General features: G+C 38.8%; 1 pseudogene; it reads left to right on the top strand.

The window, feature by feature from the left end:
- The first annotated feature begins 14,730 nt into the window (after positions 1–14,730).
- LOC114630570 lies at positions 14,731–22,550 on the top strand (annotated as a pseudogene).
- The last annotated feature ends 394 nt before the right edge of the window (positions 22,551–22,944 follow it).

Here is a 22,944-nt window from a genome sequence, read left to right as displayed (position 1 = left end):
TGACTTATTATCCTTAAGGTGCTTTGCTCATGATAGGTCTTGAAGTTTCCAAAAGAAAGTTAAAAGTCAGAACGTTGGCACCAGCCTCGGGACTCCCTGAGGTGTGCCCAGTCACAGCTAGTCTTGCCAACTACACAAGCCTGTAAGACTGCCTGTCTACCTCAACATTCCTACTTTACCCTACTTGACCAATGATTGTCAGTTTCTCCCGATCAGGTGCCTGAAACCAATCAAGCACTTCCAGAAGGGTTTGAAATGTGCAACATTATTCAGCCAAAGTAAATGAGAATTTCTAAATTATTTTCTAGACAAGAGAGCTTTCTTTATTCAGTCCCTTGGGTTCATATGGAAATGTGAGATAGTGACCGTGTTTCGTATGTAGAATCCAAAAACCTTAGGCCTCCAAATATCTCAGCTAAGAAAATAAACTTTCTCCAAATGAAAAAAGTTTCTAAAATAGCAAATGCCTTCGGTTTAATAACAACATTTGGTCTGGAGTTTTTGCTTAGACTCTACATCCTCTTTGAACAGTAGAGAAATTGTTCCGGCAGTGAATGAACTGTATTTATCAGTCAGTGTGAGTACTAAAACAGAACCAAGGACCTGGGGCTCCTCGTTTAAGTTAGCCTGCAAAAAAATTATATGCAACAAAGAATCTTTAATTTTTCCAGGCTTATTATAAAATAGAATGGCCAGTTATTTTTGACTTGCACAGAAGATTAAGGGGGGGGGGAGGTCTTTAAACCCAGCAAAAAAAAAATTTGGTAGGTAGTTCCTAAGAATTGTCGTCTTGATTTATGAGTGATTAAATTTGGTAGGTAGTTCCTAAGAATTGTCGTCTTGATTTATGAGAGATTAACCACTGACACAAAGAATGTTTGTTGTCCATTTACTACCTTAAAAGAAAGTCCCCAGAGAGTAAACCACTACCCAACTTACGTGGTTAGCTTTATAACCAATGAGAGGTTGATTCTTGGCCAGAAGCACAAGAGAAACCACATTTCCAAATGCTACATTTATAGCTATAGTGCTTTGCAAATGATATTTCTTTAGAGACAGGCTTGAATTTAAATTACAGATTTTCAGATAGAGTTTCTCACTCCCTAAGAATGAAGAAAACCTGAGGTTCTTCAGGACCATAAAGCAATTGCTTTTTTCTCTTTTTACATTCAGCCCCCCAGCACCACACACACCGGGGGTGGGAGGGGGTGGGGATAGGGAGTCTCTTCTGTTTGATTTTTTTTTCTTTTAAGATTTTTAAAGCCGGGCGGTGGTGGCGCACGCCTTTAATCCCAGCACTTGGGAGGCAGAGACAGGCAGATTTCTGAGTTCGAGGCCAGCCTGGTCTACAGAGTGAGTTCCAGGACAGCCAGGACTGTGCAGAGAAACCCTGTCTCGAAAAACCAAAAAAAAAAAAAAAAAAAAAAAAAGATTTTTAAAATTTTATTTAGGAGCCCAACCAAGGTACTCTGTGAGAGCTAGTGCTCTTAATTACTAAGGCATCTCTGCAGACCCTAACCGCTTTTCACCCTGCACTAGATTACAGATTAAATCGGTCAAGTGAGATAACAAACAGAATAGGAGCCTGGAAGCCAGTTTCTGCTGAGCTGTGCCATTCTCCAGCGACTCTAATTTACTTCAGTCCATCTTCCTACTTCCTCGTAGGAAAATGAAAAAAAAAGAGCAAAACAAAAAACAAAACTTTGTTTTAACTGGTCCTATATATGTCTTGTGAGCAAACCCCCTTCCCCTGAACCTCTCCACACCTCCATAGAACATATCCCCCCCCCCCCTCTTTATCTTTCTACAAACACATCAGAAGGGGGTGTCTCAGCAGGCCGATGCCAAGGCATCCCTTCCCCCTGAGGGACCAGCCACATGATGGATAGAGTTTATTCAGGCATGAGGAGGAGAGTTAAGAGGGTAGAAGAGGCAGAGAAGGGGGGGGGCGAGGGAAGGGAATGGGGAAGGGGCGAGGGGACAGAGCAGGAGCAATAAAAGAAGAGCAAGAGAGTGAGGAGGGGGCAAGCAGCCCCTTTTATAGTGGGTGAGGGCTACCTGAGGGTTGCCAGGTAACTATGGGGTGGAGCTTAGACAGAATGCTCACGCCTTCCCCACACCTCACCACCCCTCCATAGAACATATCCCTCTTCTCTCTTTCTCTTTTTATCAACACATCAGCTCCTATACAGTAACATTCTAATGACAGCGACAACAAATCCAACGTGTGCTTCAGTAGTTTTGAGCATCCTCTATGCTGCCTCTTTAGATTTGGTGTTTGTCAGTATTTGCTGCATGGAAAGTATTCTGTAAGTGTGTGTTCAATGATAGGTTTGGTTCTGTTACATCTTTTCATAGCATTGTATCCTGGGCTCTACTATCAAGATCCACTAATTCACAGTTAGAAGTAATGGTTCTTAAGTTTCAATGATTTTCACCTAGAATATGAATGTGGGACAAAGTATGTAGAGCAGCAAAAGTAACATCTTGATGGTTTAATAAGCTGTATGAGCTGCTTACTGGGAGCATCATCTAATGAGGGATGCTTTAGGCGAGGTTCTGTTGTTCTTATTTGAGTCTTTTGCTTTACTTTCTCTTGGTAATGGGATTAAACCCATTGCCTGGCACCCAGCAGGCAAGGCCTCCATGATGGAGCAGTATCCTCAGGCCTCAGGGTAGTTTAGAAACTACTAAAAGTATTAAATAAGTATAAGATAAGCAGAATGTGTGGTCACTTTTTAAATTTAATTTTGGCATTCCTTCCTCATACTCTTTATTTTAAAAAAAACCATATGCAGCACAGTTTGTTATAAAGAGAACATGCTATAAAGAAAAATTCTATGTCATGCTTGAAGACTTGAGCCAAGAGTCTAGGCAACAATTAACTGCTGGACCCCTGCCTACACTCAATATTGGCTCCCGTCTATTCCTCTGAGTCCTGGGCACCCACAGGAAAAAGGACAGGGAATTACTGTTAGCAGTTGCTAGTTACGGACTAGATTTAACAAGGAGGTATTTTTGAACCAAAATATAATTAGACCGGTTGAACTGGAAAAATATATCAAATAACATCTATGAGATGAACTACTAATGAGTGAGCAGTCTAAAAATGAATATGATTTCCAGATACTTGAGGAAGAGAAAGACTTCATTCTTTCCTGTTGCCAAACAAGAAGTTTGCTGAAACAAGTTGAGAATTTAAATTGTGACATGGGCTTTCAAATTCACAGTTGCTTTTCAAATTGTATCTAGTAGTTATATAATTTTTATAGCATAACACCATCATGTATTTAAAATAACTGAGATGTTAAAAAATAAATCAACTTGCATTACAGATAGTTATCTAAAGAGTTGATAAAGCAATCTTACTGGTTTTAAGTTAGTACGCTCATAAGAATGCAAGTTAACCACAACACATGTTGTTTGTTGACGTTTGCTGACAGCTTTCTCCTAGCTGTCCATTAAGAGTTGAAGACAACAATTTTTTACTGTGACAGCATCTGATACTTCTTCCTTTCTTCATATTCCCCAGGGGAACATGTTGATGAAAAATTGGGATGCCCATGAAATTGTATCTGTCATTCTTAACATGTATCTCTGGACCTCTTTTGATTTTAGAGGCAGAGGACACAGTCCCTTGAGTGTAACAGCCAGGGATAAACATAAAGAAATATCATATTGTTTTCAGGGGTTTTAATTAAACATAGATTTCTATGTGAGCATAATTTAGAAATATTCTTAAAAGCTCACTGAGAAATAACACATTTCTTACTAAACTAAGAGCAAGTAAATATTATTTTGGTTTGCCAGGGTGATGAGTATCTAGGTGAGTAAATTTTTCTTACCAACTTGGAAATTCACACACACACACACACGCATGCGCACACACATACAAATGAAATAGACAATTGTGAGGTGCAATCCTATTTTTTTCTTTTTCAACCACATTTCCTGTTGTGCATCCCATCAGACAGCTTGAGTGATGTGATGGTTTTCCAACACCTCCACTTCTGGTCTAATTCATTAAATGCCCTATGAGTGCGACAGAAGGAAGTATCAAAGAAAGTCTGTTTCCTAACTTAGAGAGTTTATTTTAAGAGTTTTATACCTACCTCACTAACTAGATATTAAAGAGACCTTTGGATGAGGCAAATAATTGGGCAATTATGTCATTAAATGAGTAATATTATTAGGGAATAAAAAGTAACTTTCCATTCCCTAAAATGAAAAGGAAGAGAGTTGTCATATTGAGATGAACAACCATAGGAAAAAAAGTTAAGTTCTGCTATTTTTTAATAGAATTTTATTTTAATATAAGGATGAGCATCTTTTAAAAAACAAATCCAGGCAGACCTTGGGCTCTGGCTCTGCACCCAGTCCCACAACACCTAGAGGAAGCTCGACTCCCAGGTGCTCAAACACGGCCAGGATAACAGGTGAGGAGGCCATAACTTCTGTCCCAACAATGGGAGTAATTGGGACTCTCTGGGATCCAGGAATGCAGGAACCCCCACCCTGCCAGTGGGCATGGGGTTCTTCCAGTCTAAGCCGGTATCCAGAACAGACCTTGGATACTGACTCTGCACCTAGTCCCACAACACCCAGAGGAAGATTGACTCCCAGGTGCTTTAACATGCCCAGGATCACAGGATTTCAGGAGCGTAGTCACACAAGGATTTCAAGATCCCAGAGGCAGCTTGACTCCCAGGAGCTCTGACACACCCAGGATATCAGAATCACAGAGACAGCTGGACTCTGAGGAGCTCTGACACACCCAGGATACCAGGATCACAGAGACAGCTGGACTCTGAGGAGTTCTGATACAACCAGGTTCACAAGAGGGACAGGCTCCAGTCAGAGACAGCAAGGGCAGGTAGCACTAGAAATAACCAGATGGCAAGAGGCAAGCACAAGAACATAAGCAACAGAAACCAAAGTTATTTGTCATCATAAGAACCCAGTTCTCCCACTCAAGTCCTGGATAACGCATCACACCAGAAAAGCAAGATTCAGATTTAAAATCACTTCTCATGATAATGATAGAGGACTTAAAGAAAGACATAAATAACTCCCTTAAAGAAATACAGGAGAACACAGGTAAATAGGTAGAAGCCCTTAAAGAGGAAACGCAAAAATCCCTTAAAGAATTACAGGAAAACACAACCAAACAGGTGAAGGAATTGAACAAAACCAGATCTAAAAATGGAAACAGAAGCAATAAAGAAAACACAAGGGGAGACAACCCTGGAGATAGAAAACCTAGGAAAGAGAACAGAAATCATAGATGCAAACATCACCAACAGGATATAAGAGACAGAAGAGAGAATCTCAGGTGCAGAAGATACCATAGAAAACATTGACGCAGCAGTCAAAGAAAATGCAAAATGTAAAAAGCTCCTAACCCAAAACATCCAGGAAATCCAGAATACAATGAGAAGATCAAACCTATGGGTAGTAGGTATAGAAAAGACAGAAGATTCCCAACTTAAAGGGCCAGTAAATTCTTCAACAAAATTATAGAAAAAAAACTTCCCTAACCTAAAGAAAGAGATGCCCATGAACATACAGAAAGCCTACAGAACTCCAAATAGACGACCAAAAAAGAAATTCCTCCTGTCATATAATAATCAAAACACCAAATGCACAAAACAAAGAGATTATATTAAAAGCAGTAAGGGAAAAAGTCAAGTAACATATAAAGGCAGACCTATCAGAATTACACAAGACTTCTCACCTTAGACTATAAAAGCCAGAAGATCATGGGTAGTTGTCATACAGACCCTAAGGGAACACAAATGCCAGCCAAGGCTGCTACTATACCCAGCAAAACTCTCAATTACCATAGATGGTAATTTACACAAATTTACCATAAATTTACACAATATTTTTCCACAAATCCAGCCCTACAAAGAATAATAGATGTAAAACTCCAACACAAGGAGGGAAGCTACAACCTAGAGAAAGCAAGAAAGTAATCTTCTTTCAACAAATACAAAAGAAGATAGCCACAGAAACATAATTCCACCTGTAACAACAAAAATAACAGGAAGCAACACTCACTGGTCCTTAACATCTCTTAACATCAATGGACTCAATTTCCCAATAAAAAGACATAGACTAACAGACTGGTTATGTAAACAGGACCCAACATTTTGCTGCATACAGGAAACACACATTAGTGACAAAGACACTACCTCAGAGTAAAAGGCTGGAAAAAAATTACAAGCAAATGGTTCCAAGAAACAAGCTACAGTAGCCATTCTAATATCAAATAAAATAAACTTTCATCCTAAAGTTATCAAAAAAAAAAAAAAAGTAAGGAAGGACACTTCATACTCATCAAAGGAAAAGTCTACCAAGACAAACTCTCAATTCTGAACATCTGTGCTCCAAATGCAAGGGCACCCACATTCATAAAAGAAACTTTACAAAAGGATACATTGCACCTCACACAATAATAGCAGGAGACTTTAGTACTCTCAGCAATGGACAGATCATGGAAACAGAAACTAAACAGAGACAGAGTGAAACTTACAGAAGTTATGAATCAAATGAATTTAACAGATATCTATAGAATATTTCATCCTAAAACAAAAGAATATATCTTCTTCTCAGCACTTCATGGTACCTTCTCCAAAACTGATAATATAATTGGTCAAAAAACAGGCCTCCATAGATACAAGAAAATTGAAATAATCCCATGCATCCTATCAGATAACCATGGACTAAGGCTGGTCTTCAATATCAACAACAACAACAACAAAAAAACCCAGGAAGCCCACAAACACATGGAAGCTGAATAACTCTCTAGTCAATGATAACTTGGTCAGGAAAGAGAAAAAGAAAGAAATTAAAGGCATTCTAGAATTTAATGAAAATGAAGGCACAACATACCAAAACTTATGAGACACAGTGAAAGCAGTGCTAAGAGGAAAACTCATAGCTCTAAGTGCCTCAAAAAAGAAACTAGAGACAGCATACACTAGAAGCTTGACAGCACACCTGAAAGCTCTAGAACAAAAAAGAAGCAAATACACACAAGAGGAGTTGATGGCAAGAAATAATCAAACTCAGGGCTGAAATCAACCAAGTATAAACAAAGAGAACTATTCAAAGAATCAACAAAAGCAGGGGTTGGTTCTTTGAGAAAATCAACAAGATAGATAAACCCTTAGCCAGACTAAGCAGAGGGCACAGAGACAGTATCCAAATTAACAAAATCAGAAATGAAAAGGAAGACATAACAACAGAAACCAAGGAAAAAATTTTTTTTAAAAATCATCATATCCTACTACAAAAGCCTATACTCAACAAAACTGAAAAAATCTGGATGAAATAGACAATTTTCTAGACAGATACCAGGTGCCAAAGTTAAATCAGGATCAGATAAACTATCTAAACAATCCTATAACCCCTAAAGAAATAGCAATAGTCATTAAAATCTCCCAACCAAAAAAAGCCAAGGACCAGATTGTTTTAGTACAGAATTCTATCAGACTTTCAAAGAAGAACTAATACCAATACTCTTCAAACTATTCCACAAAATAGAAACAGAAGGAACACTACCCAATTTGTTCTATGAAGCCATAATTACCCTTATATCTAAACCACACAAAGACCCAGCAAAGAAATTTCCTTTTTGAATATTGATACAAAAATACTCAGTAATATTCTCACAAACCAAATCCAAGAACACATCAAAACATTCATCCATCATGATCAAGCAGGCTTAATCCCAGGAATGCAGGGTTGGTTCAATATTTCTAAATCTATTAACATAATCCACTATATAAACAAACTCAAAGGAAAAAAACCACATGATCAACTCATTAGATGCTGAGAAAGATTTGACAAAATTTAATACTCCTTCATAGAAAAAGTCATGGAAAGATCAGGAATTCAAGGCCCATATCTAAATATAATAAAAGCAATATACAGCAAACCAATAACCAACATCAAACTAAATGGAGAGAAACTTGAAGCAATCCCACTAAAATCAGGGACAAGACAAGGCTGTCTACTCTCTCCCTATCTATTCAATATAGTACTGGAAGTCCTAGCCAGAGCAATTAGACAACAAAAAGAAGTTAAAGGGATACAAATCGGAAAGGAAGAAGTCAAAATATCACTATTTGCAGATGCTATGATAGTATACTTAAGTGACTCCAAAAATTCCACCAGAGAATTCCTAAACCTAAACAACTTCAGCAAAGTTGCTGGATATAAAATTAACTCAAATAAATCAGTAGCCTTCATCTACTCAAAGGATACACAAGCTGATAAAGAAATTAGGGTGCTCGAAGAAATGAGTCAGGCTTTAAGCAGAAGCAAGAGGGTACTGGACTTGATTATTGCTGGTATAACAGCTTTAATTACATTAATTGATAGCACCACTGCTTCTGCAATTGCTTTGACACAAGAAGTTAAGACAGCTACTTTTGTTAATCAGTTAGCAAAAAAAAAAATGTTACTAATATGTTGAATATACAAGAAGATTTAGATAGGCATTTGGAACAATGGATTGATGCTCTTTATCCTATTCAAATTATTGGAAGGAGGTTCAGAATTTAAGGGTAAGGAGCCATTTCGAGTGTCATACCAAATACCATTGGATGTGTGTTACTTCTAAAATTTACAGTGATAGTCATTATAACTGGGAAGAAGTTTAAAGACACTTGTAGGGCATTTGGCATAATTCTAACACCTCTCTGGTTGTTTTAACATTACATTGCTTATGAATTTAAAGAATGCTGCTCTGCTGAGGGTAGATTGATGGGGTAGATACAGATAAAATTACCCATGGCCTGAGGTCAGTATTTCTATTTTGGTCAAGCTTCAAGAATGGCATATATAGCTTGATTATGCTAACCTTTTTTATCCTGGGAATACTTTTATTCCTGCCCATCGTGTTAAAGCTTGTCTTTAACAACATCAACATGTTGGCAGCCAAAGTACATGGCTTGAACCTGAAAATGGAACCTCAGACAGAGTTATTAAGTTATTAGGCTGGCAAGCCAAGGATGGGTAAGATTCTGCACAGAGCCTTACCAACCTAAAACAGAAATGCATTGCTTTGGATCATGCATATTCTATAATGGGTAAGGAAGGAATTCTTGTCAGAATGACCTAAGACAGGTTCAGTCTTGTTAATGAAATAAAAAGGGGGAAGAGACAAAGAGCCTTTGGGACTGCTTGACAAGAATCTGACATGAGCCAAGGACAAGGAAATAGGCTGCTTGGCAGGAATCTGACATTAGGCTAGAACATAGAAGTAATTTCAGACAGGGATCTAAAGTGTAGGCTAGAACAAGGAAGTAGGCTTCAGACATGAAAATAACTTTGTGCTAAGACAAGGAAGTAGGCTCAGATATTTTGGTGATCCTGATAAGCCCTTAGAAACAGTGATCATGGGAGTGCTCAGGTAATTGGGTTTAATGCCTTGCTTGTTCTTTGACTATTTCTTTATTGTCTTTCTTTTTCCTTGACTATTTGCATCTATTGTATTGCTAGACCCTCAACCTAGAACTAACCTTAATACATGCATGTAATTAAAATGGTATAAAAGCAAAAAGGAGGAGGGGGGATTGGATAGGGTGTTCTAGGGAGAGGAACTGGGGAAAGGAAAAGTCTGAAATGTAAATAAATAAAATATCCAATAAAAAAAGAAAAAAAAAGAAATAGAAATAATACAAAAAGAAATTAGGGAAATGACACCCTTCACAATAGTCACAAATAATATAAAATACCTTGGTGTGACTCTAACCAAGCAAGTAAAAGATCTGTATGACAAGAACTTCAAGTCTCTGAAGAAAGAAATTAAAGAAAATATCAGAAGATGGAAAGATCTCCCATGCTAATAGTTTGGCAGTATTGATATAGTAAAAATAACCATCTGACCAAAAGCAATCTACAGATTCAATCAATCCCCATCAAAATTCCAACTCAATTCTTCATAGAGTTAGAAAGAGTAATTTGCAAATTCATTTGGAAAAACAAAAAACTCAGGATTTTGAAAAATATTCTCAATAATAAAAGAACTTCTGAGGGAATCACCATCCCTGACCTTTGTGGGGGCAAAAAATTAAAATACCTCAGCAGAACCCACCAGACCACCAACAATTTGCTGAAAATAGCCAAAACAAAAATAACAAGTTCCTCCTAGGGCAGAGTGATCACGAATGTAGGAGCAACCAAGGACAGGCCTTGACAAGTCTAAACATGCCCAATTGAAAAATGGGCCATCTGGTGTTTTTCTTCACCTATCGGGAGGTCTGAGGTTTATTGGCCAAAAATACTGAGTCATGACCACCAAGAAAAGCTTGCTATGCCCACCAAAATGATAACTTACACCTATTGCTGATGTTTAAAATATCCAATCAAATGTAACCGCTCCAAAGTTTCCCACTCTCCCCTTCCCCCTGCGCCGCTTCCTATAAAAATCTCAAACTGTCAGAGGTCGGGGTCGAAATCCTTCCCTTGAATGGGATGCGTTTCGACCCGAGGTCCCCTCGCCAGTAAACTACCTTTTGCTATTTTGCATCAAGCCGGTCTTCCTGTTTCCTTGGATGTTCTCAACTCTGAGTGAGAGTGGGGACTCCCCTCGGGGGTCCCTTACAACCTTAAGCTGTATTACAGAGCAATAGTGATAAAAACTGTGTGGTATTGGTACGGAGACAGGTTGGTTGGTTTTGGTGTTTTGAGACAGGGTTTCTCTATGTTAGCCCTGGCTGTCCTAGAACTAGCTCTATAGACCAGGCTGGCCTTGAACTTAGAGATGTGCCTGATTCTGCTTCCTGAGTGCTATGATTAAAGGCATATGCCAGCACTGCCCAGCCTGAATCATATTTTTAAACATGGTGTGTGTCTCTGTGTGTGTGTGTGTGTGTGTGTGTGTGTGTAAATCAAAAGACAACCTAAAGAAGTTGATCCTCTCCTTTCATTATGTGGGTTCCAAGGATGAAGGTCTTGGTAGCAGATGCCTTTACCTGCTGATTCATTTTTCTAGACCCTGAATCTTATTTTATGTTTCAGTATCTATGTTTAGTTTCTGCTCAAGATTTTCAAATAATAATCCTTTCAAATTGTTGGCAGTTACTCTGATTTCTAAAGATAATCAGTTTCTTCTGATTTTGGAATTTGTAGATATTACCATTTGTGACAATGAGAAATTTGCAAATGTGATTTAAGATTTTCAGATCGAGAAAGTACCTTGGATTTTCTGGGTGAATCTCTATGCAGTTGAAAGTTCCTCATGTAGTCAGCAGAATACTGGAAGACAAGAAGAAGGAAAAGAGGAGGAGGAGAAAAAGGAGGAGGAGGAGGAGGATAAAAAGGAGGAGGGAGAGGAAGAGGAAGAGGAAGAGGAGGAAGAGAAGGCAGAGGAAGAGGAGGAGGAAAAAGAAGAGGAGGAAGAAGAGGAGGAGGAGGAAGAAGAGAAGGAGGAAGAAGAGGAGGAGGAGGAGAAAGCACCATGATGAACCCAGAGGCAGAGAGCACTGTCATCCAGGCCCTCAAGCCAAGAATGAGGATATCCTCTTGAAAACATTACTTTCCTCATTGCTGTGACTAGGGAGGAAAGATTTCTTTTGCCTGATGATTTGAGGGTGCAGTCCATCATAGTAGGGAGGGCATGATGATGGGAAAGGGAGACTGCTCGCATACGTCTTAGCAGATCAGGAAGCAAAGATGGGACAGGAAGCAGAGCCAGCCCATAAACATCAGGGCCCACTCCCCATTGCCTAACTTCCTCTGACTAGATTCCACTCCTCACAACAGCACTAACAGCTAGGGACCAAGTATTCCAGCATGGACCTGTGAGGATCATTTTATATCTAAATCATACTATTCTCATGTGCTCATGGACATCTCATACTGCAAAATGAATTCAGTCCAACTCAAAGGTCTCTTTGAGAGAAGTAGTGCATTCTGCAGTCCTTCTGAAATCCTAGTCTTCTGAGACTTTCAGCTGTTTTAAAAAAGAGTTACATAATTCCAACCTACAATAAAACAAAGCCATCATTCCAGTTCCAAACTGGAGAGATTAGGGTAATGGCAAGAAAGTATTAGATAAGTAAATAAATAAATAAATAAATAAAAATTAAGAAGGCAGAAATCTGGCAGGGAAAACATCAAACCCAGTAGGCCCATGCTTAGGATCTTCAACCTTTGACAGCATTGTCTGGCATTCCAGAGGCTTAGATAACCCCTTCCCTCCAGGTCTGCTGCCTGCCTGCCATGTGACCTCTCTTGATACTTAAGCTTTACTCTCATAGCTTCACCCAGTAGTCCCATGCTTATCATCTTTAACCTTTGACAGCATTGTCTAGCATTCCAGAGGCTTAGGAACTCCTTCCCTCCTGGTCTGCTGCCTGCCTCACATGTGACCTCCCTTGAAACCTAAGCTCTCCCTTGGTTGCTTCATGTACATTTGGAAACGGTGCTGCGAATCTGATTCTGCTACACATTGTGTAGCCTCCATAATGTTCTAGAACCTTAAAGTGATTTTCTGTACCTTTCTCTCCTACAATAATAGTAGGCAGAATTTTTGACACTGAGTCACACTTAGAGAAACTTATTCTAGACTGGGGAGAGAATATATGTTGTTCTAAGCTACCACTTTGTGGTAATGTGTATACAGAAAACAGGTACCGGGCTGTGGAGAGATGGCTCAGCGGTTTAGAGCACTGACTGCTCTTCCAGAGGTCCTGAGTTCAAATCCCAGCAACCACATGGTGGCTCACAACCATCTGCAATGGGATCTGATGCCCTCTTCTGGTGTGTGTCTGAAGATTACTACAGAGTATTCATAAATAAAATAAATAAATCTTTAAAAAAAAAAAAAAAGAAAAAAAAAAAGAAAAGAAAACAGGTACCATTCATGAGAAAATTTAGAAAATAGGTAAAGAAGAAGTTTGTAAAAATAATTTCTTTTGTAACCATTTAAATATGTATAAAAAGATTGAAAGTACATTGGAGTCTAATAACTTTTTTTTTTTAAGTTGGCAAATGTGTTGTAGAGGAATATGACTGTGGGACTCAGAAACCAACTACTGAGCATACTGGGGAAAGGCCTATGGAACTACTGGGTATTTTCATTACTTCAGCCAGGAACCTCTGTTAAAGGTTGCTAGCCACTGGTTGATGGCAACCAGTCCGGGTGTCCCTGACTTGCCTGCCCTATAACCTAAAAACCCATTCTTGAGCTTCATAGCTGTAAGCTATTTCGAAAGACAATTCTAAGCTTACTCTTCCCGCCACTGCTGGGAGCTAAGATGGAAGAGATACTAAAATGAGATGAGTTAGCAGGAGAGCAGCTCTGGGGTCCGAACATTCTAGAGACTTCGAGAAAAACACTAGACATCAACAGGCTATTGACATGCTCACTTTGCAGATTTGTACAGTAACAAATTTAAGACTGAAGTAATTCAAACAATAGGAATGAGGTTATTGAGGATTGTATTTGAAGCAATAAAGATTCAGTCTTTCAGGTGTTGATAAGTAAATCTTTCTTAACACAGACCAGCATGGGGGGAGAGATGAGATAAAGGTATAAACACAGCAATAGAATAATAAAAGAAAAAGAATCCAGACAAAAATTTACATTTGCATATGTTTGTAAGACTGTAATTGTATTCTTCCTTATTCTAAAAGTAATTTGGGGCCAAGACGGGTATATCCCTAGTTAAATTTATTGCTTAATAAACTGGGTATGGTATAGTTTTTTTCTATAGTAGAAATTCTACTTAGGCATTGTCTTTAGGTAATTATGTTAACCATTTCCTTTATTTTTTTAAGTGGCTCTTTCGTTAATGTAGTGAACCCATGTGATAGTCTAGTATCTAGTTTCAGAAATTTAGGAATTAAGCAAAATTTCTTGTTAGTAACGCATATCTTTCTTTATATCCCCAAAGTATATAATACTTGGCATGCAGGAGGTACACAAAAGAAACTTGCTCAGTGACTTATCAAGTGACATTGTGTGTGCATGCTCATGGACTGTAGCATAAAGGGGACTAGTTACTGCTGCTTCCCTACCTGCTGCTGTCAGTTTGCGGTTCTGCACACTGAGGGAAATGAAAAGGCAGAAACCAGCACTTAAAGGGCTACTCTCTACCTGTCCCTGATTTCTATCCAGGTAGAACAAGAGAAACCTCCACTGGCTGATTGGTGACACGCTCTCTGCTTCTTTGCAATATCACTTTGGGATGAAAAACATATGAAAAACTTACTTTCCCAGTAAGTTTATGCAATAGAAATGATGTTAAATAAATGCTAAGCCTTGGGCTTAGGAAGCCTTTCAGAAAAAAAGAAGAAACAGCTTTTCAGCTTTCAACCATTGATTGCTTACTGCTTGAGAATACTGCACGAAGAAAGTCATTCTGACCTATGGGAAAATCATAGGCCATGTGCAAAAAGATACTTTATTCCAGGTGCTATCCCTTAGTCCAGTGGTTCTCAACCTTCTTAGTGTTGCAACCCTTTAATACAGTTCCTCATGTTGTGGTGACTCCGAACCATAAAATTATTTTGTTGTTACTTCATAACTGAAATTTTGCTCCTATGAAAACAGTAATGTAAATATCTGATATGCAGGATATCTGATAAGTGACCCCTAAGGGGTCACGAGCCACAGGTTGAAAGCTACTGCCTTAGTCCAGACAGTACAAATTATTGAACATATGTTAGAATTCATTTCAGGCTACTAGCTGTAGTCAAACTGCCTGACGAGCCATGAGTGATCTAGGTAAGTCCCATAGAAGAATTACACAGCCAAGCTGTGTTTACTAGTGTATTGTTACCCTGTGAAGTGTAGCTAATATACTATAACTGTGGCATCAGGGAAGAAGCAACTCATAATCATTTACTTTTGCTGCCCTAGAGCTCCCTAATCTTCCCACACAGCGGCTGTATTTTCCAGCCCACACATTTGCCTCCTCTAAACTCAATTCTTCAACCCTTCTGAGGAAGAAAAGGCCTTTTATCACCTTTCTTGTTAAATTGGTGCCCTGGATGTCAAGATTTGATCTTCAGGGGTAGAGCTTTTGAGATTCCTAAATGGAATAAAATAGGTTTTGATTACAAAAATGCAGTTTTACATATAATTTAAAATACCTTGCTTTAATTTTTTTTTAAAAAAAATTTTCTTTGACCTAAGCAATGTTTTCTTAGGCAGAACATTAGCATCAGTAGGACATAGGCCCTACTTTTTTTTTTTCAAGGAATTTATCGGAAAGTCCTACTTCCTTGCTATACCAAATGGTCTTTATAAACACTGTTTCTGACTCTCTTTCTGTATTTAAAGTAGCACTGGGTATATCAATATTGGGCAGTCAAGGTTGGCTCTGGCCTTCCCCTCTTGTAAGGAGTAATTCCAGTTTTCACGTCTCTCCTGAATTGGAGAGAGAGAACACATGATGCTGTACTGTGACTTTAAATAATTCTAACAGTTTCTTTTCTTACTGTCCTTCCTTAGTGTTCTGGCGATAAGAACAGGACTAGATAAGGGTGGGAATACAGTAGTGGCTGGACAGTAGACTTCCAATTTTGGGGCCTTGGTCTTTCAAATGATAGATATTTAGTGCCCTCCCCCCTTTTAGTTCAGTTTTTTTTCCCATCAATTCTGGAGTAATAGGGTAAGAATTAAATCTGATTTGTTGGGTGGATGTCCAAGAATTAGAGAATAATAAATGTCAGGAAGTAGAAATAAATGATACAAGAAAATATAAAAGAAAACATAAGTTTTCAGATAAAATGTACTTGCAAAAATCTAAACTAGAAAAATTAAACTATTTTCCTTTTCATGTTTCTATAAAATTTCAGAGCACAATTTCACATACTCACTGAAAGAAAGTTGTTAGAACCTACTATGTTCCAGGCACCATACCGAGCCCCAATTAGAACATTTCAAATAAAACCTACAAGAGGAAGCTATTTATCCATGTATCATAAAGACCTGAAAAAAGGATGCCAGGCAGAGTAGTAAATACAGAAGCTCTAAGGTAGAAGGAGAACTTTGTGTGGGAGATGATAGAGTTGAGGTGAGGATGTATAAGTGAAGATGTCAAAAGCTAAGAGATGAACTTGAAAAGGTAGGAAGACACCAGAGACAGGCCTGGCTGTGGGGGATTCTACTCCAAATACGGTGGAAAACACTCATCATTTTAAACAAGAGGCCAGAGACATTCTGAAGGTGGAAATAGCACAAATCGGTGACAGATTGGGTGAGAAGAGAATGAGATATGAAAGAGAAGACGGAAGAGCTACTAGGAGCTTACATTGAAATGCTAAAGGCTAAGGGAGAGCCAGATTTAGAAAGAAATTTATTTTGGTTGTTTTGAGTTTGAAATGCCTGGGAGACATTTGAAGGGATGTCAGGAGATATTTAAAATTGTGAGTTTGGAACCCAGAAGGGGAGTCTAGCTTATTGATACAAATTTAGGAATTGCCAACAGATGGTTTTAAAGCACGAGAATGAGTAAGATCATAGAGGGAGAAGACAGAAAGAGCAGAAAAGAGTACAGAAACTCTAAAGTATGGTCACATGGAGAAGAAGCTCATAAAAGTCAGCGAGGAAGAGTTAAGAGCCAGGAGAACTGGGTATCTGTTGTAAAACTGTTCCATCTAGAAACTTCAGGGAAGCTGCACCTACCAAGCCTAAGCAAGACTGACCAAAGATGATACCAACAAACATGTGAAGTGGAAATTTCTGTCTTCTTTGGAAACTCAGTTATGTCATATGATGTTTTGCTGGGGCAGACAGATGAATGGATGTTTTGTTGAAGCAGATGTGTGATGTTTAGAAAGAATATAACTATGACCCCACAGTCAGTGGGAGGAGGCTGTGGCATTAGTTTACCTTGCTCTGCCTTGTTAATCTTTGCTAATAGTGCTCTAGCATTGTTTTGCCTTGCATCACGTTGCTGATCTTTGCTTGTAATGATTTCATAGAGAGTAACTCCCCAAAGAACTTTTTGTGGTATACTGGTGGCTTCTTGTCACTTTAGTGGACTTAGGCCCAGGACAATTGGTAGAAACTACCGGTTTCTTCTGAATCAAATTGCCAGTTTATCAGTTGCTAATTCGTGATGGTGTTTTGCTAGAGGACTGGATTGCTGACAACAAAGATTGAAATTGCCCCAAAAAACTATTTCTAAAGAAGTCTGCATCCCCCTTTGCCCTATTAACCTTTCTTTTCCACTACCTTTGGTGGGTAGTACACTAGAATGAAGGTTGAAGCATTGAAGAACCCTTACTAAAGTAGATTTTGAAAAGTCTAACTCTACAGACATATCAATGCAGAAGGTAGAAATGCCATGGGACACCAGCCCTTGACAAAGAACTACAGGCAGTTAAGAAATGTAGAGAGGGGAAGAAAGAAGTCTTCCCTATGGAAGAGTCCCTCTGTTGGTTATCAACACCCAGCGCTCTACCTTGAAATCATGTACCTACAAATAACTTTATACAGATAATTAAGGTTTACCAAAACTTGAAGAAGCCAGATGCTGTGACTTCAAAGAGAGAGCAATATGAGTAGAGATTGAGTGTTTTATAGGAGAGGCTGCTAGGAGAAAAGAGAAGGAGGAAATGATGTAATTATATTTCAATTTCAAAAAAAATTTTAAAAGAAAAATTCAGCATAGTGGTGTGTGATACAGAGCACAGAAAAAGCATTTCAGAAATGGGCAGTTATGAGAGCTCAGTTAAGCTGGGAACAAGAGAAGACAGCCAAGCAAGTACAAAGTTGGCAGGTACCATTTCAAGAGCAATGCATGATGGGGAGACTGACCTAGACTAATGTGTTACTCATCTGGAATGCATGTGACCTACTAGGTTGCTGAATTCTGCAAACAAACAAAATACTCAGAATGAGGACAAATTAGGTTAATTTGTTTGTTTGTTTTTTTCACTTGTTTTTGACTCCACTCCACCCCAATGCACCTTTTCAGGAAGAAATGAATTACTTGTGTAAGTAAAGAAGAACTCAAAAAAATGTGAGGCCTGATAATGAAATCTTAGTAGTAAGAACCTCATAAAGGTCTACCCTAAGAATGCAGACAAAAGATATTTCAGAAGCAATATTGAGGCCTTCCAAAGTTATCAGTAGCAACAAACAGGATGTTACAGGATTCCTAAAAAAAATGCCTTTAAGAATAGTTTTATGTTCACAAAAACCTTGATTAAAAATCCAAGACTAGAGGGATGTAGATAAGTTTTATTTGACTTTGCAAGCATAAAACCTGTGCTCAATCCCCAGCACCATTAAAAACAAACCTTTGATGTGTACTCTAGAGTGACAAGAGTTTTCCTGTTGTCAAGATCATAGGCAACTGAAATCATTAGTAAACTAAGAGAAAAAAATGATAAGTAGTTGTCCAAAGACGAAACAAGGTTAAAGTGTTAGTGTTAGTGATTAAGAGTAAACAGTGAACATAGCGGGCTCTGTTTGACACTGGCACCCAGGAGAGTCTCTTTCAGTAAGTTTGAGTTTAATAAAAATGCTTTACATTTCCCTTTTCACAAATTGTTTCATACCATTTGATCTTATAGCTCATAAATGAACAAAATTGTGATATTGAAAAAAATCCCCAATTTTAAAGCAAACTTAAAGATGGCAATTACTCTAATAGCAAACATAAATACTAAACATAATCAGAGCACTCAGGAAGCCGAGACAGAATCTGTGAGTTTTAGGCCAGTGAGGGTTGCACAGTGAAACCCTGTCTCAAAAATAAATAGTGAGCATGTAAAAGTCATGGTATTGATAATGATGGTTGAAACATGGAAGGAAGGGAAAATTTGAGAATTTGTTAATCTTTTATCATAGAGGAGTTAAGAGATGTTAATATCAGTGGGTCAAGAGGTAAAGCTTAAACTATTTTCTTTCAAGCTTTCGAATAGACTAACAGATGAAATCTGAAGCATTGAGATTAGGCTTTATTCTCATTTTTCATTTTCAGTATGGAGACTTTTTTCTTTTTAAGTGAAGAGCAGAAGTGAGAGAGAAAATGTGTTTGTATTACTCTAAACCTCAGAGCTAACTGTCAGAGTAGCAGAAAATAGTTTGATATATCTGTTTCTAGGGGAGTAAGTTTCAAACTGTCAGAGTGAAATTGATCTTTAGGGATGTAACATGTGGGATGTCAAAGAAGAAGAAGAAAAAAGGAAGAATCAGATTGAAAATTGTGATGTGTTTATCACTTTTTTGAATGAAAGTTTGTTGTATTGATCTTGATCAATAGGTGGAGGTCGAGCCAGCTCTGGGACGGTGATCAGGCTGGTACTTCTCAGGCTGCATTTTTATCTTTAATTTTTCTACTTATTGCTGTAATTTGAGTTTTAAAAACCTATACTTTCATCATAATAAATTAAAACGTATTTGAAATATAAAATCTCAAACTCTTAAGTTTCTACAATGCATGTAGTACATTCCTAATAAATGAGTATTTTCTTGAGAAAGAAAATGATAAACTGATGTACCATCGGTTAGCCAGGAAGGAAAAGTTTAAGAATAAGAAGTGTGTGTGTGGGGGCTGGAGAGATGGCTCAATGGTTAAGAGCACTGGCTGCTCTTCCAAAGGTCATGAGTTCAATTCCCAGCAACCACATGGTAGCTCACAACCATCTGCAATGGGATCTGATGCATTCTTCTGGTGTTTCAAGGACAGTGTGTTTATATACATTAAATAAATAAATAAATAAATAAATCTTTTTAAAAAAAAGAAGAGTGTGTGTGTGTGTGTGTATGAGTGTGTGACTATATGTGTGTGTGTGTGTGTATATATGTGTGTATATCATGTGTATCAGTGTGTGTATACCTGTGAGCATGTAGGTATGTGTGTGTGACTGTATGTGTGTGTGTAAATGTGTGTGTGATTATAAGTGTGTGTATCGGTATGTGTAAGTGTGTGTGTGTGTGTGTGTGTGTGTGTGTGTACATTCAAATGTACTATGGCACATATGTGGAGATTAGAGGAAAACCTGGAGGAGTATGTTCTCTCTTTCTATATATGGATCCTGGGGATTTTTAGGGCTGGCAGAACTGAACCATCTTGGCAGCTCCAAATCATGGATACCATATACTGCATGAAATTTACTATCTTGCATGACATGTAATTTTGATGAATATCCAAAAAATTAAATCACGAGTTATAAATAGTCTATTCTTTGCACTTACTTATTTGTCTTGGCTAGGTATGATTGCTTGTGCTGTAATCTCAGCACTTAAGATGCCGAGAGCTGAGAGTTTAAGTTCTTCTTGGATTTCTTAGTAAGTTTGAGGTAAGTCTGAACTACCTAGCATGACTCTACCTCAAGAAAAAAACAAAAACCCACAACCCACTAAAGTAGCAATGGTGATAATAGTAATACTACTAATAATAAATTTCTCTATATTTATTTTGAAGAAGTAAGGTAAATACTTTTAAATAGTAATTCTAAAAGACTTTTCAAGAAAGTTGATTTTTTTAAAAAAGCCTGATATACGAGTAATATATTTTAAAAAATAGCCTTTCAAGGTTTAACCACTAGATATATCTATTAGTAGAAGTGTTAGAAAGGCTAAGAAGGAACTAAAGTTACAAAAGTCATTTAGAATATCTATAATACCAGACTGTGGTAATGTATCTATTACTTACTGGGCATTAGTTGTTTTACATTAAATGGCTATTTTACCTCAAAAGAAAATTTGTCAGACTATGCATCTGATATTCTTAGCTGACACTTAATTGAACAAAATGTGTGTGTTCTGTGACCCTGTTCGTTTGTATTATTTTGTGTCAGTATTTGCTAATATTTGTTTTAAAAAGGAGATCCTATTGTGTTGTAGTAATTATTTAAAACTGGCCTCTGATTCATCTGACTATCTAAGCTGCAGCGGCTCTGCCTAGCCCAGCCGCCATGTTTCTCAGCCTGAGGCCATGTGAATGATGCAGCTAGAATTGGCCTGCCAGAAACACCAGCCCTGCCACCCACTAGATGCCAGCGTGAGAGATGGCTCTGCCAATCTTCCACGCTGTCTCCGCAAGGCAGGGCATTGCCCAGACCATTCTGCCATCCACACGGGCCCAGTAAGAGAATGAGACTCTAATTCTTATAGATTAATCAAAGGCTTTATATGTTTGATAATGATTAATAACAAGATGCCCATACAAAGAGAGTTGTATTCCAATTAGCTAACCTAATTATAAGTATATAAGTTGTTCTCCACGTGTGCTCTCCATACCTGTGTGGTTCTCCATCCTCCTATATCTCTGCCCTCTCTAGCTCTTCTTCTTCCTTTTTTCTCTTCCTCTCCCAACTCCTTCTCTTCCTCTCCTTACTCCTCCCACCTTAGCTCCTCCTACACTATTGGGCTGTAACTTTTAAGTTAATGCATATTTATGAGAAGTTCAAGTCAGGATGCTTAATGTGTTGACCTGTGGAGGTCCTCACAGTGCTGAAGATGGCGATAGCTGCTGGCAGTGCCGCAAAGGCAATGCTCAAGCCACCTCTCCTCTCCCATCCTTGGGAGGTTCTGGCTGCCCGTGAGGTCCCAGGAAGGAACATTTCCTCACCTCCATCTGCTAAGTTTGGTGGGTGACATACAGTGACTATGATCCCAGGGGGTGTCGTTGGCCTGGAGCTTATATTGCATGTTAAGTCTGTATTCAGGCATACATGTGTGCTGGTGGACTTTTAAGAGATGCAGTAAGCTCCAACACTCATGAGGAGGACTGCAAGGCTGTCATGGCCCTGAAGGGCAACATTGAAACAAATCTTAACCTGTCACCATCCCATATATCCTGAAACAACATCCTTCGCACCAACCTGGACCTCTATGCCAACGTCATCCACTGTAAGAGCCTACCAGGAGTGGTGACCAGGCACAAGGACATAGACATCCTTATTATACAGAAAAACACAGAAGGCGAGTACAGCAGCCTGGAGCATGAGAGCATAGTGGGAGTGGTGGAGAGCTTGAAGATTATCACCTAAGACAAGTCCCTGCGCATTGCTGAATATGCTTTCAAGCTGGCCCAGGAGAGTGGGCATAAGAAAATGACAGCTGTGCACAAGGCCAACATCAGGAAACTGGGTGATGGACTCTTCTTCCAGTGCTGCAGGGAAGTAGCAACCTGCTATCCTCAGATCGCCTTTGACAGCATGATTGTGGACAACCGAACAATGCAGCTGGTACCCCGGCCTCAGCAGTTTGATGTCATGGTGATGCCTAATCTCTATGGTAACACTGTCAACAACATCTGTTGTTGGAGGGCTAGTTGGACTATAGTCATATGTATGCAGTATTTGAGACAGCTACAAGGAACACAGGCAAAAGTATTGCCAATAAGAACATTGCTAACCCTACTGCCATACTGTTAGCAAGTTGTATGATGCTAGACCACCTCAAGCCCCACTTCTATGCCACTTCCATCCGCAAAGCTGTCTTAGCATCCATGGACAATGAAAATATGCATACCCCAGACATTGGAGGCCAGGACACCCCATCCCGAGCCATCCAGGATATCGTTCATCACATCTGCATCATTAATGGACAGGCTGTGGAGGCTTAGCTATCCCTATAGTTTGCTCAGCCTGTCTGTAGGACTCCCTTCTCACGTTAGCACTCCAGCTAGCTTGGGGGAAAGACTCTAGAATAAAGCCACTTCTGTTCCAGAAAAAAAAAAAAAATTCAAGTAAGCACGCAGAGATGAAAGCGAGGAAAGCTTAAGTAAGAACTGTTAACAAATGTCTCGGATTTCTTCCTGGCCATTGGGCAAGCTATGTTCTTCCCTGCCGATGTTGACGTTAACAGCATCCATGTGCCTTGCTTCTCCTGTGACATGTGAGCAGCAGTGATAAGTATCACTTTGTGGCAGGTGTTTCTAAAGGCAAGTGTCAGTGTCCATTTCTGTTCCCTTCCCCCACCACATTTACAAAGCACGTTGTTGAAATGGAGTCTCCACC

This window comes from Grammomys surdaster, unplaced genomic scaffold (genome assembly GCF_004785775.1).
Source record: "Grammomys surdaster isolate TR1022 unplaced genomic scaffold, NIH_TR_1.0 67, whole genome shotgun sequence".
NCBI lineage: Eukaryota > Metazoa > Chordata > Mammalia > Rodentia > Muridae > Grammomys > Grammomys surdaster.
This window is presented reverse-complemented; position numbering and strand designations above follow the sequence as displayed.